The sequence below is a fragment of the Herpailurus yagouaroundi genome, unplaced genomic scaffold, assembly GCF_014898765.1.
Source record: "Herpailurus yagouaroundi ecotype Mexico unplaced genomic scaffold, PumYag 29, whole genome shotgun sequence".
Classification (NCBI taxonomy): Eukaryota; Metazoa; Chordata; class Mammalia; order Carnivora; family Felidae; genus Herpailurus; species Herpailurus yagouaroundi.
The window spans coordinates 122544809-122553290 of record NW_024412377.1 but is presented as its reverse complement, the minus strand read 5'-3'; the positions used below and the strand labels follow the sequence as shown (position 1 = coordinate 122553290).

Genomic DNA, 8482 nt, shown 5'->3' with positions numbered 1-8482 from the left:
AGCTTGTGTACCAGTACCACCTCAGATTGGCCCACCTGTAGAATCAACTTTGGCTGTGTGTTCTTTCCAATAAATTCTGGTATCCTGCTTCACTGTTGAATGTAGTTTCAGTGATCTTCATGCACTCCCCACCCCCCACACATACACCCCTGCTTTCCCAACAGACTCTGTCCTCATTCCTGCAGGTACTTGTCTCTCCCCCTCTCTCCTTTGTTTCTCTAAGCTGACTTAGAGTCTCTTGGATAAAAATCCAACTCAAACTGGCTTAAGCTTTTTTATGCACATAACTGAAAAGCCCAGCTGTAAATTTCAGGCATAGCTGGATCCAGGCACTTGATCATTTGGCATCTGTCTCTCTCCAACTCTCAGGTCTGCTCTCCTTTGTGTTAGATTTACTTTCTGGTAGCTCTTCCCCAAGTGTTTTAAATAGCATCAGGCTTAAACCTACCAGGGTGGTAAACCCCATAGAAAGCACACCTTTTCCAATGGTTTAGTGCTGATCATACTGGATCACCTTTTATTGAATCATGTGGCCCAGGGATGAAAGGCACAGATGGGCCAGCTCCAGTCCTGAGCTGCACCCTGAGATCTCGGCTAGTCGGGGGTAAAGTCAGCCCTTCCTAAACCACATGGACAGAAGTGAGGAAGGGATGGTTGCCTAGGGAAAATATGGGTGTGCTTAGCAGCAGAAGGAAGATGGGAAAGTGGGATGGCAAACCAACATGGTGCTTACTTGGAGGAAGGCTTCACTTGACCAGTTCTTAGTTGTCTCTCTTGAAAAACTGGGTGTGGCATCCAGATGGATTCTCTGTTCTTGGACGTCTCACAGCCTGGCTTCCTCTCACAGCCTTGAGCAGGCGACCTGGGTTAGAGCAGCTCCCACATCTTTCAATGTCATTGCCATTCTTACCACTCCTTTCCCTGTTTCTGCTCCCATTGGAGACTCTGTGGTATAGAGCCAGGCAGGGAGGGAGGTAAGAGAAAGGAACAGATAGGATGGAAATGAAGAGAAGGAAAGAGAGGCAGAAGCCCAAGAGCAAACTTACAAAGCTGTGCCAGTGCTGGGTGCCTTGGCCCCCCCTCCTCCTCCCTCCCACATCCCCCAGCCTATGAGTGGTATGTCACAGCTTAGCTGTGCCAGCACCCTGGATGGGCTGGGCTCCAAGCCCCCACTGCTTTGTCAGGGTATCATTATCCCTATTCTGCAGCTCTTGTCACCTGGAGGTTCTTTCTTCTCCTCTGGCCCACACACGGAACCTGCACACAGGTGCCTCTGTGTTTGTCTCCTGTCTGACACCTCTTAATTGCCACCACCTTTGGGGCCCTCTCCATGGCTGCACAGCCAGTGCCTTTGCCCCGATGTGTGCTATCCCTGTCCCAAACCCTTTTCCCCTCCTCTTGCCTCTTTCTGACTGGCTTCTCTAGGACTAGAGAGACAGCCAAGACCTCTGCTCCAGGGAGCCTCCTTGTCCTCCCTGGGAGGGCATTGGTGGAGAAGCCAGAGCTCAGGGGAGGCACAACCAGGCTCCTGGGCACATCCACTCAACTGACCACCCGGTAAGAACTGAGCAAGCACCCAGTGTCTCATCTGTGATATCCACAGTCTTCTCCACAGCTTCAGATTCGCTGCTCCTTTACTTGTTATCCTATGCAGAAGACCCACTTTCCCTGGGTCCCCTGTCTTTGTCTAGCTGTGCAACTTTTCCTGGGGTTTTGGAGACAGCAAGGGCCCTGAGTGAGATCTGCCTCCAGTTCACTGTGGAAACCTTGGACAAGTCTCTTGCCCTCTGGGCTCCTCAGTTGCTCCACAATGAAGAGGTTGAAACTAGATCAGGGAAGTAAATTCTGGCACACATGCCACCATTTCTAATCCAGTGCCCATGGCAGACATTGCTAATCAATAGTAGCACTCTGTTCTCAGGACACACTCCAGGCAGCTGCTACTCATCATTCAGCATTAACTTGTGACTTGAAACTTCTTTGCCACTCTGGGCTGGTTGATCTCTAAGGGCCCTTCCAACATTGACAGTCAAGGATGCTTTTGGCCTGGTTGAATCAATATCACTCCCCTCACTTCCCATTTCTCCCTCCGGCTCATTCTTTTGATCATCCCCATTCCTCTCCCTCTCTCTTCTTGCCTTATTTCTAAGCTCCTGCTGCTGAGTCCATGTAAACCCTAGATGATGTCTGGGTCTCCAAGGTTCTGTTTACTGTCACTCAACTGCAAGCTCCTTGAAAGTTACATTTTCCAGGCAGTCACACTTACATATGTTGGGTGGTTCCGTGGCATTGGCTCTGGGGAGGGAGGCAGTGATAGAGACACCAGAGATAGTCAGAGGAGGAGCAGGGTTGATGTGACCAGAGAGATATTAAGAAAGAGATAAAGGGTGGGCAGACAGAGGGGCTAGAGTTAAATTTATGTATTAAGACCATACTGGTAGAAATACGGAGGGGCAGTTCGAATGGAATTTATCCTGGACCCCCAAGGTCACAGTGGGAGGGAGGACCAGGTAGGATCTAAAAGAGAAGGTCAAAGGGGGCATGTAAATTAGTTGACAAACATTAAGTGGGCAAAAGGATTCTTTGATTTGAAGGCGCTATTAAGAATTGTGATGGGGCAACTGGGTGGCTCAGTTGGTTAGGCGTGGGTCTTCGGCTCAGGTCATGATCTCATGGTTTGTGAGTTTGAGCCCCGCATTGGGCTCTGTGCTGACAGGGCAGGCAAAGCTTGCTTGGGATTCTGTCTCTCCCCTTCTCTCTCTCTCTCTCTCTCTCTCTCTCTCTCTCTCTCTCTCTTTCTCTGCCCCTCCTCCACATGCTCTTTCTTTCTCTCAAAATAAATAAATAAACTTAAAAAAAAAAAAAGAGTTGTGATAATGATAGGGACTTTTGGTGGGCGCTTCCTGCATATAAAAGCATCCAGTAGTTATTGATCAGAAGAGTTTGGTACAAGAAGGTGAGTGCTGGCCAGCAGCCAATTAGAGGCTAAAAGCAAAGCCTCACCGAAGTGGCAGGACATGTCTGTTCCATCAGAACTGCTTAGAGCAGTTTCAGAATTTCAGGAAGTCCTGCCCACTTTATCTGAGGAGCATATGAACATGCACAGGGGCCAACCAGCTGGGAGAAGAGTGACCACAAGAAAACCACGTATCTGCAGGCCTGGGTTCAAATCCCAGTTCATTTACTTACTAACTGTGAGATTATGACCTCAGATTTCTCATCGTTAAAATAAGGATAAGCAACATCTAACTCATAGGGTCATCGTAAATGTTAAATAAGAATGTGTGTTGGGATTGGCCAGCTGGCTCAGTCAGAGTGAGCAACTCTTTTTAAAATTTTTTTTTCAACGTTTTTTATTTATTTTTGGGACAGAGAGAGACAGAGCATGAACGGGGGAGGGGCAGAGAGAGAGGGAGACACAGAATCGGAAACAGGCTCCAGGCTCCGAGCCATCAGCCCAGAGCCTGACGCGGGGCTCGAACTCACAGACCGCGAGATCGTGACCTGGCTGAAGTCGGACGCTTAACCGACTGCACCACCCAGGCGCCCCCAGAGTGAGTAACTCTTGATCTCAGGGTCATGAGTTCGAGTCTGTAGAGATTACTTAAATAAAGAAATAAACTTAAAAAAAAAAAAAAAGAATGTGTGTGAAGTACTCAGCACAGTGTCAGGCTTGTGACTGATAATAAACAGTAGCTGGTAAGTTGGTGATGCTAGCCAGCATTATTATGGTGGGTGATGACCCATCTAAGGGGTCCCAGGAGTGACTGCCTAATCCACTCACTTTATATATACCAGGTGCTGGCCTGTTTACCTGTGTTACCAACTTTACTGGTGTGATTCTCCCGGGCACACCATCTAATTCCCCTATGACAGATATATCTTGTCTAAACCGAAAAGGCTGCAATTCAAAATGCCTGCTCTTGGGTGGGGATTACCAATGGTGTAGGACGAGCTGGACAGCTCCCCTCGGGCCTGAGAGGAAGGGCTGGTTGTTGCCTACCACGCAAAAGCCAGGTGTGGAGAATAGCGCCAGGGTTGGGTGACCGGGCCTGGGAAGGGGCTCCAAGATGCTGGCAAGAGGGGCTGCTTCTCAAGTTAGTCTTTGTCTCCTTTGCAGTCGTGCTGTGGGCTTCCCAGTCCAGGCTGCCAGCCTGCTCAGCAGCCCCTCCTTCGAGAAAGGAAATGGGAAGGCAAACAGTTTGTGCTGCTGCCTGTGAGGTTGCTGCAGGAGTCTGCCTGGCTGGGGTTAGCAAGGGCCAGCCAGGCTGTGGGCCAGCGGTGGGGGTGCTGGGGACCGGGATCCCAGGATGAGGCTGATGGGGCAGCTCCCCAGATCCCCCCAAGCTGACCTCTGTCGTTTTGCTGAGGCTTGAACTGAGGTGGTACGAATGGAATGAGCCAGGGCCCGTTGAACCCCATGTGTTCTGTGCATGTGTCTGCCAACATGCAGAAAGAAGGCCCAGGCCAGGTGGGAAGAAAGCCCAGCCTCCCGGCAGGCTTCTACCCGCAGGACGTGAGTGGTGCCCACTTGAGCCTTGACACCACAGTTATTTTGAAGATGCCCCATCAGCAGGGCACCGTGCCCTCAGGCCACGACACAGAGCCAAAGAGGAAAAGCTAGGGAGTCACACAGCCATGGGTTCGGATCCCAGCTTTGCCATTTACTAGTGTGACCTAAGGCTAGCACCGGCTCTGTGAGCAACCTGTGCCTCAGTTTCCTCCCCTATAAGTTAAGGGTAATAAAAATGGGCTCCTGACAGGATTAAGTGAGAATGATGCATACGTAGTATTTGGCCCAGGTCTGGCACAGAGCAAGTGCTTGAAAAATATTACTATTATTCTTCTAATTATGACCATTGTTCATGAGGTCCCAAGATGTGTTACTGAGCAGTTACACAAATTCCAGCCCAGGAAGTTCATCAGGCCCAGTGTGGGAGTGGATCTTATCAAATCCAGTGTGATTTGGTCCTCGTCCTTCTGCCACCCTGAGGAAGTGGCCGGGACCAGTCATAGAGGAGCTGAAGTATCCCTGCAGGACACTGCAAAACCCCCTCTCCCAGGGCTACCTGATCATACAGCCGGGAAACAGAAAGAGATCTCAGATGATGCCCCTCCTTGACCCCTTCAGCCTTTGTCCTGGCCAGGGTCCACGGGGAGGCAGAGGGATAAAGAATACATGTGCTGCCCATGGTGGCTGTCTGCCTACTCCTGGGAAACTGAGCAGGGACTAGGCCCAAACCTGCTGGAATTTCCCTGGGTTTCAGTCCTGACAGGATGTCAGAGCTGGCCATGGCAAGAGACAGCCCGCTAGTTCTCCAAGCAGTGAGAAAGCAGGAGGGGAGCCATCACTTACGATTTCAGACAGAGGAGCCCATGAGGGGCCCCCACACCCTCTCTTTTGGGGCCCATCCTCCTCCTCTTGCCTTCTTTCTCTTTAGGAACAGACTGTGTTCCTGTGTTTACCTGAGAGGCAGGGGGTGGGGGCGTTGCTGCGTCTGGGTATTTCTCCATATGTGGGTCCTTTCTCCACCCCGGCGGATGCCTGGGCTGGACTGTATATTTCCGGAGTTGCCTACTTGAATCCCAAGCTTTTATTTTTAGAAGATTACAAATGCGGGGGCTGGGAGGAGGGGCCTGGGGGCCCAGCGCCAGGGTGGGGGAAGAAGTTCAGGGGTCTGAATATAGTGACTGTGGGACAGAAGTGAAGTTAGGCACTAAGGGGAATAAGTGAGATGGTGGGGAAAATGAGGTGAGGAAGTAGGGAGATCCCACTCAACTAGTGCCCTGGAGTGATGATCAGAGTCTTTTCTGGCTGGGCTGGGTCGGGGGGAGAGGGGAGGGGAGGCTTGTGGAGGGGGATGTGTCAAGGGTCACCTCTTAGGCATGTAGCTGGATCCCCAGGGAGGCTGAGAAGCCTGGGAAAGAGACAGAGAAAGTCTCCCTTCCCCCTCCCTGGGCCTTGGGGACTGGGAGAGCAGCTTCCTGCACTGACTACTCCTACTCCTCAGGCCCCCCAGGCTGGGGACTGGCCGGGGACAGCTTAACCCTTCTGGTGCTGGTATCAGGGAAAGGAGAGAGCAACACAGAGGTGCACACATCTTCTCACACGGGTGGCCCCCACAGGTGCAAGCTTCCTCTTGCTGTCCTGCTCAATACACTCATCCCTGGGTCCTGACCCCACAGCCCCAGATGGCCTGAAGCGGCCAGGATTCAGGAGGTTCTTTTCTCCCAGAGCACAGAGGGAAATGGGGGTGCTGACCCCAGGGATGGTTGGCACAGCATCTGCTCCTTCCCCAGTGGGTGAACCCAAAGCTTACAGGGTTAGTGAGTCCCCATCCTACAATGAAGGGGAGGCCCTGGGCTGAGAGGAAACTTCAGGTCAAGCCAGGAGACCTGGTGTGCCTGCCTGTTTCTGTATAACCTTGGGTAGTCACTTAACCCTCCGGGCTTCAGATGCAGCCTCTGAGAAACATGAGGAAATTAGACCAGAATGGTCTTTCATTCCCTGGAGTTCCAAGACCAAGGCAGCCCTAAGTTCCCAGACATGGAAGTTCAGGGCCTTCCTCTCCACCTGTTCCATGAAGGCAGGAAGCCATTTGCTTTCTTCAGCCCGGAGTAAGCGTGCCCAGCGTGGTGCCTTGCACATACTCCTCCAACTAGCCGTGATAAACAAGTAAATAGATGAATGACCCACCCTTGACTTACAGACTTTTTCCACTGTCTCCTCAAGAGCATTAGACTAAGAGTCAGCAAGACCTGGCCTGGGTTCAAATTCTGACTGTTACTCACCAGCTGTGAGGCTTGGGGGCACAAGCCCTTCCAAGCCTCAAGTGTATTTATCTGGAAAATAGGAGCTAGCAGTAAAACACTTACCTTACAGACTTGTCAGGATTAAATCCAAAGAGCTTTTGTAAACTCTAAAGTGATTATACAAAAGCAAGAAGCACACTGTTACCGGTAATATTGTTTTTAATCCTAGACCTGGTTCAGAGGGATGGTTCAAAGGGATGGTGGTCTTAAGCCTGAAGGATCTTGATAGTCAGATAGGTGTCTAACCTCTCCAGGCCTCACTTTTCCCATCTGCAAAACGGGGATTATGATCGTGCCTACAGCAGAGGGTTGTTGTGAGTGTCAATGAGAGAGTACATATACAGGGTTTGCAGAATCTCTGGCACGTGGCAATCTCCACAAATAGTGGCTGCTATTATTTTCACCTCGTCTCTCCATTAATTCTTCCAGCTTCCTCACCCCCAGCCTCCCACCTGAAGGAAGTGGATCTTTCACCCTTACCTTCTGTTCATGACTGCAGATAGTGGATGAAAACATCTAGCAGAAGAAGCTGCCTTCCTCACAGTCCTTAGAGGGGGCAGAGCAGGAGTGAGTGTTGCTGAGGAGAGGCCAGAAGATGAGGGCAGTGTGTGTGTGGAAGGGAGGAATGGGGGTCGGAGACCGTCCCAGCACCCTCCCCAGCAACCCAGGATTGAGGCCACTCCGCCTGCCAGGCTGGGCGGCAGTGATGTTGGGAGCTGCTTATCAGGTTAGAGCGGAGCCGCTGTCTCTGGCTGTCTCTGCACATTACCCAACCCATCCGTCCCGCTCTCCAGCGCGCCCTGCCTGCCCCCAGCTCTGCCTGCGCTAACTAGTTAATTGGATCTTAGCTAACCTGGTTATGGGCCAAGTCAGCCCAGCTCCTCTGCCTCCAGAAGCACAGGTGGGGGCAGGGCAGAGCGCTGTGCATGTGTGTGTGCAAGCATGTGTGCCTTTGGGTAGCGGCCTGTCTTGGAGCCCTTGTTCTAAGCCTCCCAGGATCCCCTGAGTCCATGGAGACTGGATTTGGGTGCCTGAAGTGAGCCGCGAGCACCCCAATCTGCTGTGAGTGGTTGAGTGGTTGAGGGCACAGGCACTGAATCATACCACCCTATTCCAAAGCCCAACTCTGTCGCTGCTAACATAATCTGTATGACTTCGAGGTGGCTGAGCCCCAGCTTCCTCGTTTGTAAGCTGTATTATACAATAATAAAATGTACCACCGAGGGTGGTTGCGAAGATGAAGAGAAACAGAACATCCACCTCGGTGCCTGGCACTGAGTAGGCACTCCATGAATGATAACTGCGATCGCCGTCATCCTCACTGCGAGGCACATGAGTGGGCTCCAGCCACGTCCCCCATCCTGGGGTGGGGTGGGAGGCATCTAAGGGTGGAGGCGGGAGAAGCTTTCATTCACTGTTGCCTGCAGGTGTTTCCTCTGAGGCGAGACTCCAATCTCCTCAATTGTTCCTTATGCAAATGTTATGCTAATGACACATCAGCACACCCCTGGGCCCAGTTTGGGGAAGGTGAAGGGTGGGTTGATTCCCCTAGTTTCACTTCTGCCCAGTTTGTCCCCTTCCAGCCCCCAAGGAGGAGCAACTCTTGGTCCTCTGACAACCCCAGTCCTCAGGGCAGAGAGAGAGGGAGAGAGAGAGAGAGAGAGAGAGA

The 8482-nt window shown here is 51.7% G+C and overlaps 1 long non-coding RNA gene across 1 annotated transcript; it reads right to left on the bottom strand.

Moving 5' to 3' along the window:
* Positions 1-489: 489 nt before the first annotated feature.
* Positions 490-7933, bottom strand: LOC121016624 (uncharacterized). Its single transcript, XR_005784387.1, has 2 exons — positions 7294-7933; positions 490-945 (listed from the first exon to the last, which is right to left on the bottom strand). It is a non-coding gene; the product is annotated as an uncharacterized LOC121016624 (long non-coding RNA).
* Between the last annotated feature and the right edge of the window lie 549 nt (positions 7934-8482).